The sequence below is a fragment of the Budorcas taxicolor genome, chromosome X, assembly GCF_023091745.1.
Source record: "Budorcas taxicolor isolate Tak-1 chromosome X, Takin1.1, whole genome shotgun sequence".
NCBI lineage: Eukaryota > Metazoa > Chordata > Mammalia > Artiodactyla > Bovidae > Budorcas > Budorcas taxicolor.
In genome coordinates, this window is record NC_068935.1 from 60,214,268 (window position 1) to 60,226,919 (window position 12,652).

Here is a 12,652-nt window from a genome sequence, read left to right on the forward strand (position 1 = left end):
TGGTATCACCTTTTGTGATACCTATCATACCTTTAATGCCATGTGGCTGAGTGGGGGTTTCACAGAGCCACAGTGGATTTGTGTTATGAGAGCCCTCAGGTAAAATGCCCCACTTCAGGGTCTGTGACTTTCTGACACCAGCAGGTAACCACTTTTTCTTGGCATGGGGAGGAGACTGATTTAACAGGCTTTCAATAGTACTTTCTAGTGAAGTCAGGCATATTTAGGTCTGTGTTCCCCTTCTCAGACATAGGAAATACCTGCACTTAAAGGGGATTCTGCAAGTATCTTGCTCAGTAACCACCCAGCTTTCTAGAAAGGAGAAACACAGAATCTCAGTCCCACTCCAGTCCTCCTGAATCAGAACTTGCATTTTTATCAAGATCCCCTGGAAGTGGGATCCCACTATATCAGGCCTGATGCACCAGGACCATGCCGTTTATCAGGCCTGGCACACACCAGTACTGTGCCATTTCCAGACATTGTGACCAGCTTTGGAATTGCAAGGGAACCTCTTGCACACCTAACCCTGCTCACAGCCATTGCGGTCAGGACTGGTAGCTCTGGGCCTTACCCTGGAGGGGAAGTGGCTTCAGGCCTTTCTCTCCTGGCCTCTACCAACTTCCACTGATCAGACGTATTCCTGCTCTGGAATGAGGGGTGTTTGAGGTAGAGAGTGTGTAAAGGGATTTAGGAAGGTGGCCCTGGGTGAGGGTGGGGACCACAGGGAAATGAAGGCGGAGGCTTTGGGACAGTAGTTGGATTTGAGTGAGGTCGGGGATTAGGACAGGCATTGTGCTTGGGAAGAGGTGGGGACATGGCTTGAGTGGGAGAAGGGATCGGGCTTAGGTAGTGGCAAGGCTTCCTTAGGGATGGGACTTGAATGGGGGTTGGGTCACGGGAAGGGGTGGGGCTTTGTGGGGGCAGAGATTGAACTTCCATTGGGGTGGGGATTGGCATCAGGGGCTGAGCTCAGTTGGGGGTGGGGCTTCATTGGAGGTGGGACTTGGACGGGGTGGGGCTTGGTGGCGACCTGGGTCAAACGTGCAGGGAGGCTCTGCGTCAGGGTTGGGACTTAAGGCCAGTTGCGCTTTGGTGGAGGTGGGACTTGACAGCGGGGGCAAGGTTTAGGAGCCAGTGAGGGACTGCAGTACTCTTGCCTGGAGAGTCCCATGGACGGAGGAACCTGGTAAGCCGCAGTCCATGGGATTGCTAAGAGTCAGACAGGACTGAGCGACTTTAATTTCACTTTTCACTTTGTGTATTTGAGAAGGAAATGGCAACCCACTCCAGTGTTCACCCGGAGAATCCCAGGGACGGGGGAGCCTGGTGGGCTGCCGTCTATGGGGTTGCACAGAGTCGGACACGACTGAAGTGACTTAGCAGCAGTAGCAGCAGCAGAGGGACTGCAAGTCGCTCAGTTGTGTCCGACTCTTTGCGACCCCACGGACTATACAGTCCATGGAATTCTCCAGGCCAGAAGACTGGAGTGGGTAGCCGTTCTCTTCTCCAGAGGATCTTCCCAACCCAGGGATCGAACCCAGGTCTCCTGCATTTCAGGCAGATTAAGGTTTAAAAGAGGGCTGGAATTGAGGGCAGAGTAATAATAATTGAGGGCTTCCCAATGGCTTAGCCATTGGGCAGAAGAATCTGCCAGAGATGCAAGTAGACACGGGTTCAATCCCTTGGTTGGGAAGACTCCCTGGAGGAGGAAATGGCAACCCACTCCAGTAGCCTTGCTTGAAAACTCCCATAGGCAGAGGAGCCTGATGAGCTATGGTCCATGGGGTCGCAAGAGTCGGACACGACTAAGCACACGCACTGCAGTAATAATCTTAACTGCACTAGCACTGAATGCCAGTTGAGCAGTTTCTTGTACCCCTGTACCAGAGTGCTTGTGAGCACTTCTGTAGACTCAGAATTGGCACAGCTTGAGTAGGGGCTTGTGAGGCAGAACCTCGGCCTTGCCCGGAACAGATCCAGTGAAGCAGTGTCCACCACCCCAGCACCAGGAACTGCCTGTGGTGAACAGCTGTGAGGTGGAAGAGGCCTCTGTAGCCCTGGCAAAAAGCAGGAAGGGTGGGGTTGCCTGCCAAGGTTTACAGGGTCTGCAGGGTAGGGACACACCTAGGGTCAGAGTCATCTGTTCCTGCAGTGTGGCACTGGAGACCCTTTTTGGGTCTCTTTTCTGCCTCTGATTCTAGCTTCCAAACAGCTAGAAACCATAGGTTCCTGTTTTCAGCTCTTGATACTTGCTGCCCACTCCCCATCTTCCCTCCTCCCCAACAAACAATACTTCTTTGGTTAGAGGCCAATGACATGACCTGTTGCTCCTTAACCTTACCTACCACATGACACCCCTCAGTGATGCAAACCCACGGCCCATGCTGTTCTCAGTATCCATGGCAATATGACAGCTTGTCACACATTCTCTTCACCCATCAGTTCATTGCCTTGTGCAGAGCTCCAGTCATCTTTCTCTTCTGTCAGGCATTTTCTAAGAAAGAAGGGAACTGTACCTCTTCATCCTCTAACCTTTGCCCCAACAGCCCTGAGCCAGGGCATGGGTGTGGACACACACACACACACACACGCTTTGTCAGGCCCCACCTCCTACCTCTACCTCTGGCCTTTTCACCACAGGCACCTCCAGGACAAACAGCAGAGTCCTGGGACTTTGAGGAGGAGCCCACAGCAAGTGGAGGTCAGCAGGGACAGGATGAGCTGGGGGAAGCTGGGCCTAAAGAAACCCTGCCACCAATGACTGGGGAAGCCCTGGGAAACAGGGGCTGAATCCCTGTGACCAGAAAGGGGAGGGGTAGTGGAGGGGGTTTGGTGGGGGGTTGGGAGGGTGGGCATTAATGATGTTCTCACTCCATTTGCATTTATAGGCTGTGGAAAACAGAGACGACTCTGCCTTCATACTTGGCATTGACCCAAAATTCCTTGTCTCCTCGTCACACTTTGTGAGCTGATTACTGCCTTTAGTATTAGATAGTCCATAGAAACTGGGAGCAATGGCTGTGACTGTTGGAGGACTGGTGCAGAGGAATGGACCTGGACCCTAGGAAGGACTTGCTAATCATGGGGATCCCCATGGAGTGTAGTGAGGCAGAAATTAAAGAGACCCTGAGGAGGGGCTGAGTCCCTCTGCACCTACAGGGTGCTGGGCACAATGTTCAGAAGGGAAGACCACGCTAAGGCAGTTTTCCTTGAATTGACTGACACCATCAATTATGCTACAGTGCCTAGCTGGATCCTACGAAAGGGAGGTACCTGGGAAGTGGTAAAACCTGTAGCCCAGATGAGGAATTTATCAACAGACTGAAGTACTTCCTAAAAGATGAGAGTCGAAGAATGGTAGATGTGGCCAAAACCCTGGGATACAGCACTCATTCTGAGGGTGTAGAGCTGGAGGGCGTGGATCAAGTCAGGCAACCAGTCTCGCAGCCTCTGAAAGAAAGCCTGTGGTACTGAAAACTCAAGACGTTTTCAGGAAACACTCTCCCAGGCCCAGGTGAAGAGAGCTTTGAAACCTGGCTAGAGCAGATGACTAAGATGATGCAGCTATGGCAGGTGTCTGAGATTGAGAAGCTGCGGCATTTGCTGGAGAGCTTATACAGCCCTGCCCAGTCCATCATGCAGGTGCTCAGGGTCAGCAATGACTCCATGACAGTGGAGGAGTGCCTGGAGGCCCTGAAGCAGATCTTTGGGGCTAAAGAGGCCCATAGAACCTTACAGTTTAAGTTAGCCCAGACCTTCCAGAAGTCTGGTACAGTTAAAGCCCCTGATTCAGAAAGCAGTGCAGCACAGCCCCTTATCAGTGAGAAGTGCAGACACGACTTGCCTGAAATTCATCCTAGCTCAGGCCTCCATGACCACTGCCCTCCAGGGCAAGCTTGAGCTACTGGATCAGTGAAAGTGTGCGCCCACTTTCCTGCAGTTAATGAAGCTCATTCGAGATGAAGAGGAGTGTGAGGCCACCATGGCAGTGACTGAGGAGAACCAGAGTCAAGCAGAAAGGGTCTGCAGGGCACCAGAAGACAATGTCCTGATCCCTCAGGTCATGGTGCAGGCAGGGACATTTGCTGAGAGCAGTACTCAGACCATCCAGGAAGGAATCGTCCCATTTCTGAAGTGTAGGTGGCTGTCCTCCAGCTGTGACACTGGGGAGGAAGGCCACAGCCAGGCATTATTTCCTAGGGCCGAGAACCAGCCTCCAGCAAAGCCCAGGCCCAGCTGACAGCAGAAGAGTTGGGGAACAAGAGAAGGGCTGGAGCCATTGAACCACCCCAAGGCCTAGGAAGCATAGGCTCAACATATCCAGGCACACCCTCTGCTAGCAGGCAACAGAAAAAGTGTAACGGGGGAAAAGGCAGTCCACACAAACAGCAGGGGCCTTGAGTGGGGCAGAGGGGCAGGGAAGCCAGGCCCAGCCCCCTCAGCCTCCACCAGCTGGAAGATGCTCCACCAATGAAGCCAAAATCAGTTCAGGGAGGCATGGGAGGCCCAAGTAGGGGGCCATCAGGTACAGCAAAAGGGGTGCCTGCACCTCAGACAGAGACCCCAACATAGCAGAGGCTGAAGAAGGGCAGTCCACACAAACAGTGGGGGCCTTGAGTGGGGCAGAGGGGCAGGGAAGCCTGGGCCAGCCCCCTCAGTCTCTACCAGCTGGAAGGTGTTTCACCAACCAAGCCAAAATCAATTCAGGGAGGTGCGGGAGATCGAAGTAGGGGGCCATTAGGTGCAGCAAAAGGGGTGCCCACGCCTCAGACAGAGATCCCAACATAGCAAAGGCTGAAGGTGTAGTCAAGGGCTCTGGCATTGGCCCTGGCTTTTGGCCACCTGCAAACGCCCATCCAGTGGGCTCTGAGCTAACAATGCTGATGGTCCCTCAGGTCACGTGGGACCTAGAGGAGCCTCTCTCGAGGCGATCTCTGCCACAAGGTGCCAGCACTGGCAAGGAAGAGCTGTGGGGCAGATGGGAGATGCTCCAGGGGGGAGACCACAGGATCCAGCCTGTCTTCAGGATCATCTGCCCTAGGGCGTCCCCTGGAAGGCAGAACCCTGGAGCCTTTCTGCAATTGAGGGCAGAGAACCCAGAGGCCCACGGGCACCCAGCACCAGCCTACAAGCAGTCTTCCCCCACCCCGGCCCCTGCAGCCTGGAAGGACTGTAGGGACAAGGACAGCAAAGACTGTGAGGAGATGATAGGGCCCTGGGTACCTGGTGGGCCAGTACCCCACAACTGGCTTTGGTGTGAGTGGGTGTGCGTGTAAACTTTTGTTCCAAAGGAGGAAAAGGAGAAGGAGGAAGAAAAGGGGGAGGAAGAGGAAGAGGAGGAGGGGGGTGCAGGAAGAGGAGGGGGATGGAGGAAGAGGAGGAGGAGGAGAATTCATTGGTGGGAAGGAGGGTTCTTTTGTTCTGCTTAGGTTTGTGCTTGGTCACTGGAGACCTGGGACTGGCCTGGAGAAGTACCACTCACCAGCTGCCAATGCCAAGGTCAGCCCCAAAGCCTGCAACTGGGAACAGCCCTTAGTGGGCAGTCCCTACCTAGGTGAAGGGTGCCTGCAAACAGCTGCTGCCCACACTGGCCTGAGAGACATTAAGGGCCATGTCATGGTGCCTGGGCCTCCCCCACCCAGAGGGGACCCCTATTCAGCATCCCCTGGGGCAGGCTGCTCCCTGTCCTGGGAAGTCCAGATGTGTCCCTGTAGGCCCCCTAGTGACCCAGGTCTCAAGGAATCCCTCCATGCCCCAGTCCCCTCTCCCCTCTCCAGCAACACACACTCCCAAGCCATCGTCCACTTCCCCTCCCACCCCCCCGCAGAGCCCTGCGGTGCCCATGAACCTGGGCTGGTTGTCCCCACCTACCCAGTCAGCCACTCCTGGGCCCTGCCATGTGTCCTGAGCTTCAGCACCAGCCAAGGCCCTACCCGCTGTGGTCCCGAGTCCTCAGCTCAGCTAGTGCTTTCCCGGTGCAGATTCAGGCCCAGTTCTGCTGGCTCTCCTGGAGACGTGCGTGTGTTCTTCTCTGAGCACTTCTCCCCACTGTGGTGCAGAGACACCGTAGCCCACTCTCAGGAACCGGTGGGAAGGAGGGGATGGACGAGGGCTCAGCCAGCATCCACCCCAGGATTCGTGGAAGGAAGATCTGCATTGGTGCCACAGTGGGGCTTCGGGAGGCCCCCAGGACCTGTGCTCTGCTTGGCCATCTTGTGCTTCCTCGGCATTCTGCGTCCTCGGCTTGGTGCACCGTGCCCTGCTGTGTGACTGATTTGTGCCCACCATAGAGCATGTGGGCCCAAGTGGGAGGAGCTGCCCTCGGGGGATCTGGCATTGCCAGCGCCCACCTTCCTGGCAAGACACCACCTGCGAGGCCCTCAGGAAGGGAGAGTGTCGGGGGAGGGAGGACTGCTGCGTGGGGGCAGTGCAGGTACCTCGTTAGGGACCCTGGGAGGAGAAGAGGGGCCAGGACCGTGATCTGTGGCCGTTAGTTCTCTGTGTTGTCATTCCCTGTCTTCAATGGTTTCAGTCAGTGCTGCTCTTAAATAGTTTCCTGAAAGTTTCAGCTGTCTCGTCTCTGCTCTGGACAGTGGAGGGGAGGGGCTGCCTGAGGTGGGGGTGCAGTGGCCTGGTACCCCGAGTCAGCACTGCAGTATGGTCCCGGCAGGGTCCGAGATGGTCTGTGTGGCCCCCTGGGCTGGACGGAGCTTGGCGACAGGGATTTGTGGGCAGGGACTGTGGCTGGTTGGATCCCCAGGAACCTCAGGGAGCCTCCAGGAATAAGTGAGTTAGATGTGGGGGGAGGGCAGGGTCAGCAGGTTAGGACGCCAGGCTCTAGGATCCCTGGCAGCTCCATGGGGGCTCCAGGCACCCAGATGGTTCAGAGAGGTCACATGTGCCATCCTAAGGACCAGCCAGCCACAGAAAGGTCCTGGTGTGAGATCAAAGGCCGCTCTCAGGAGTTGGTGCAGGATTCCAGGGCACGGGTGTTTGCCCACCTTCCTGAGATCAGTCTACCCCTGCTGGCCAGTGGTGGCCAGCCCTGCTCTGGGCACCCGGGGATGCCCACCTGGGTCGGGGGGTGGTAGTGTGATGTCCGAGGAAAGGAGGGTGGGCCAGCAGGAGTTCCACAGCCCCCTTTCCTCAGAGACGGGGAAAGGCTGGCAGCACTGTCCTCTACCTTGAGTCCAGGGTAGGGTGGCATGGTGACAGGCAGGGGCACCCCTCTCCCTGTCCCACTCCCCCGCACTAGTCCTGTGTTCTGGGAGCAGGCAGGAGGCAGGGTGCAGGGCTGTGAGTAGGAGGCTGCAGACAGGGGCCCATCGATGGCCCCTTCCTGCCCAGAGGCTGACTCGGGGTCTGTGGCTCCTCCAGAGCCCTCGGTGAGCAGTGCAATCGCCAGGGTGGAAGGCACTACTGATTCGGGAGACATCTTCTCTAGCGTGAGGCCATCCTGCGTGCGTCTGCGTGTCTGTGCCCCGTGAGGTTGCGCGTTTACGTCCGGCGCCTGTGCGCTTGCGCGCGCCGCCATTTCCTGCAGCCGCGACCTTGTGTCGCGGTGCTTATCGGGAAATGCGACCATCCACGCTTCGAATGGCTATCCTGGGCGCGAGAAGCTTCGGCGGCAGTTTCCACGACGGCCGCCAGATGGCGCGCGAGGATCACAATTCTGCCTGGCCGCCCATCTCGGCGATAGCCATCCCGGCGCCCTGGGCTCTCGCTGCCCATCCCCCGATGGCCTGGAAGCTCTGGGTGGTCCCACCGGCCTAGAGCTGACGCAGGCCCCCTGAACCCGAGTGCGCTATCACCACAGTGCAGGCGGAGGTGGGAGAGAGGAAGGGAGCTGGGTACCCGCAAAGATCCAAAGGGGCTGTTTAGCGAGTTGCCCTGGTGGTCTCTGGACGCTAGACGCCAGTCTTCAGAGGTGGCCGCGGCCAGGACCCATGGACATGCGGGGAGGGCGGTCGACCCTTCGACCTCGAGGGACCCTGAGCGGACCTGCCAACTCGTGGCGCTGGGTCTCCGTGGGGAGGGGACATCGTTATCAAGAGGTGGAAGAGGGAGATGGACTGGTTAGGTGGTTCAATCTGCAGAGCAGTGGCTGGCGCCTTTCGTTTTTCAGTGGTAGAAAGTGAGTAGAAGAGAACTGAGAGGATTACACTGGTTATCGAGTTGTAGAACTATGCTTAGATCTGCGACCTCTGTTACTTTCATCACAGTATATGCTGGTTCCAGTTTGTGGGTAGTTACTACTGCTAAGGGTTTGGTGAGCCTGGTGAGCATGGTGCTCAGGCAGTCGGTTCAGCCATGAGAGAGAGGTGCCTCTTCAACTGTCCAATTTGTTATCTAACCTCCTGCCTCCCAGATGCTTATGTGAGTGCCAGCTCTTCTATTTAGACATCTAACATGGTTATGCCTCATGTTGTCTTCCTTTCTGCAGTCAGGTTCTGCTTTTCTGCTTTAATTGATTTTTATTTCTTCTAGCAAAAGCTCTCCCTGAATTAAGACCAGGCACAGCACAGGCCATTTTGAAGTTTATATTTCCATATTTCCAGCCCTAAGGGCCTCCATTTCCCAGAGCCCCAGCAGTGCAGGGAAGAGTACCACTCCCATCCCTTATCATTGGTAGAATTTGGCCTTTCCTTTTTCAGCTAGCCCTTCCTCTCCCCCTTGTGCGTGATATCTGGGTAAACTGGGAAGAAAGCCTGGATGCTCCTTCCTTTAGCACCACAGGGAGATCAGAACCATGTATGCTGGTAACATGTGAGAACTCTCACTTTGGCCCCACCTGTCCTCCATGGTAAAATCCCAGGCCACTCTCTGTTCCTTGCTCTCAAAAGTCAGTTCACAACTGGTTGAGAGGCTTGTCCTGCTCTCTTCAGAACCCTTGATTCTGAAAGTAATGAACCATTTCTTGACTTCTTGATGTGGGTGGGATATGTGTGTGTGTGGGGTGGGGGGAGTTTCATTGGTCTCCACATCCAAACCAAATTTTAGGGGGTCTTTCATTGTCTTTACATTGGTGAAAGTTATGTGCAAGTCTATGGAACTGCACACCACTCACACCCCTTCCCAGCACCCCCCCCACCCCACCCCAACACACACACACACACAACCAAGAGAGTCAATTACAAACAATATCACTGGAGACATGACAGAGATTAGAACCACTTTTAAAGATTTAGGGGTGGTGGTCTCCATCATATCTACATTTGCATTGGTAGTCTGTTGACTGCAGAAATTGGTTGAATTCTATAGAATGACTGTATACTCCAGGCTTCACCAAGTAGTAATTCCAGTTGTGGATGCTGTGTGCTGGATGTGGTATAATTGCTCAAGCAGACTAATAGGCCCTTAGGTCCATGTTATGTGGCCATTGATTTGATGAGTACATTCCTTTCTATTCCAACCAATCAGAGAAAGAGGATGAGAAGTAGTTCACAATCATATGGACAGACATCTCTATTTAAAGTTTACTCCACTGCTATGTTAACTCTCCTGCCCTACATCATACCCGATCTCATAACAGTACAAAGAGATGTGGATCATCTAGACAGCCCATAGAACATCACTCAGATCAGTTAAACTGACATGATATCGATTGAAGAAGATGAGTAGAGGGGCCTGTAAGACACGTGCTCAAGAGCATGAGAAGTAAACCCTATGAAAATCCAGGGAGCTGACAATTCAGTGAAGTTTTTAGGAGTTCAGTAATCAGAAGCATGCCAGGATGTTCCCTCCAAAGTGCAAGACAGATAATTGCATCTTGAATCCTCCACCACAAAGAAGACAGCAGGGTTATTGCTACAGTCCATATGATGATGCAGAAGGCTCACAGCTGGGGTGCAGGAGAGGAACCTGCAGCAGGTCCAGGCTGCAATGGAAGCAGTTGTGTGGACCATCTTTTATGACAGTCTTTATGGTGTCAGATGTATCAGTAATGGGCAGGGATGCAGTGTCAAGTTCAAGGCCAGCCCCTGTAAGAGAATTGCAACCTAGGTCCCTGGGGTTCTGGAGGAAGGCCATGCCATCAGCATCAGAGATTATATGTCTTTCTAGAAATAGCTTCTGGTGTGCTTCTGGGCCCTGGTAGAGACATGCTTGACTATGGGACACCAAATGTTTTGGCTTTTCTCCTACTTTTGCCATGAAAGAGGAGAAGGAGAGGTACTCTCTACCCTCAGATGAAATGTGTCAGTTCAGGTCCTTCAGGAAGCCAAGCTGTAGTTGGAAAATGTGAAAGATGTATGTTTCACCATGAATTGCCTCAAATGTCAGAGATGCAGTCTATTAAAAAGCAGAGACATTACTGACAAATGTCCATCTAGGCAAAACCATGGTTTTTCCAGTAGTCATGTATGGATGTGAGAGTTGGACCATAAAGAAGGCTGAGCACCAAAGAATTGATGCTTTTGAACTGTGGTGTTGGAGAAGAGTCTTGAGGGTCCCTTGGAGAGCAAGGAGATCCAACCAGTCAATTCTAAAGGAAATCAACTCTGAATATTCATTGGAACGGCTGATGCTGAGGCTGAAGTGCCAAACCTTTGATCACCTGATGCGAAGAGCCAACTCGTTAGAAAAGACCCTGATGCTGGGAGAGACTGAGGGCAAGAGGAAAAGGGGGAGACATAGGATGAGATGGTTGGATAGCATCACCGACTCAATGGACATGAGTCTGAGCAAACTCCAAGAGATAGTGAGGGACAGGGAAGCCTGGCATGCTGCAGTCCATGGGATCGCAAAGAATCGAACATGACTGAGCGACTGAAAAACAACAGCAATGAAACACCACAGATGCTAGAGATACAAGGGACATTGAAACTACTCATGGTTCCTGCCATCATGGAGCTTAGAACTGCTGAAGGAATTGCAGAAATACACATGTAATCATTGTGTTAAGTGCTTAAGAAAAGCAAGTACTCCAAGATTGTATTAGAGAAGAACCTAACTTAGATGGGGACAGGAATCCAGTTGAGGTGCTGTTGGTGAAGGGACAGGAATGCTGAGACATGAAGGATGAGTAGGACTTGGCCAGGCAAAGAGTGAGGGAGGTTGTGCTCAGGCAAAAAGAAGAGAGTATGCAATAGGCAGAAAAATGACCTCTACCCCAGCCATCCACTTCCCCTGGTCACTTCCCAGGTGTTGTCATCTCGTATAACTGCCCTCTCCCACCTCAATCATCAGTGATTCAAGTGTCCCACTCTCTGATTACAGACTCCTCACTGTGGTCATTTTCCAACCTCTTCAGAGCCTTCAGGCATTTATTTTTTCTGTCTCTGTCAGCCATCTCCTTCTTCACTTAATCTTTTTATTTAAAAGACCTTTCTCAGGTATAATTGAAATGCACATTCTTAAAGAGTACAGTTTGATAAATGTTGATATCCGTATACACCCATGTAACCATCATGACAATCAATATAATAAATATGTCCATCCCCCCAAAGCTTTCTCATATCCCTTCAAAGTCCCAGACTTCCCTATAGCTCAGATGGTAAAGAATCTGCCTGAAATGCAGGAGACCTGGGTTCAATCCCTGGGTCAGGAAGATCTCCTGAAGGAAATGGAAATCCACTCCAGTATTTTTGCCTGGAGAAACCCATGGACAGAGGAGCCTGTCAGGCTACAGTCCATGGGGTCACAGAGTCAGACACGACTAAGCGACTAACACACATGTACCCTGCAACCTTGCTAAAGTCACTTATTACTTCTAGGTTTTTCTTGGTAGATTCTATGGGATTTGGGGGCTTGCCTGATGGCTCAGTTGGTAAAGAATCCACATGCAATGCAGGAGACCAAGGTTTGATTCCCGGTTCAGGAAGATCCCCTGGAGAAGGGAAAGGCTACCCACTCCAGTATTCTGGCCTGGAGAATTCCATGGACTCTATAGTCCATGGGGATTTGTACACGACTGTGTGACTTTCACTTCATGAGATTTTTATATATATAAACTGTTGTCTTCAGGTAATAGCAGTTTGACTTCTTTTCCAATAATGAATACCTTTTATTTCTTTTTCTTACCATGAAACAAATACTATTATCTGTCTTAGAAAGGCTTTCTGCTTAGCTCATTAGCTTCTGACTACAATGTGACAGACTCAGTCCCCCATCTCTTCTTTCTCATGGCTCAATCTTCATCTCTCAATCAGTAAAAGAACATTGCCTATCACCTAAAATATATAGTAGACTTTTTCTCAAGTCTCTGACTCCCAGGCTTAACCTTTAAAGCCATAACACTTTTCATTCATACAGAGATAAAAAGTTGCAGGACAGAAAATAGCATTTGTCTTCTTGAAGGTTTACAGGAACTTCATGACCTGACCTACCTGGACACCTGCAAGAACAAGGGATTATCACATTTCCTCCAGGGTCTTCCTGGCACCAAGAGGTCTACAACAACCAGCCACACTCTCCCCTTTTACTATAAAAGAAGCCTAAATTCTAACTCAGATAAAATGGTTCTTTTGGATACTAATGAACCATTTTCTTGATCTGCTGACTTTCTGAATAAAGTCACTATTCCTTGCTCCAACACTTTGTCTATTTATTTGGCCTGTCATGTGCTTAGCAGTATGACCTTGTTGTACGTGTGTGCATGCTAAGTAGCTTCAATCATGTGCGACTGTTTGCGATGCTATGGCCTGTAGCC

General features: G+C 52.3%; 1 pseudogene; it reads left to right on the forward strand.

Moving 5' to 3' along the window:
• Positions 1–3,030: 3,030 nt before the first annotated feature.
• On the forward strand, positions 3,031–4,243 carry LOC128069460 (paraneoplastic antigen-like protein 5; annotated as a pseudogene).
• The last annotated feature ends 8,409 nt before the right edge of the window (positions 4,244–12,652 follow it).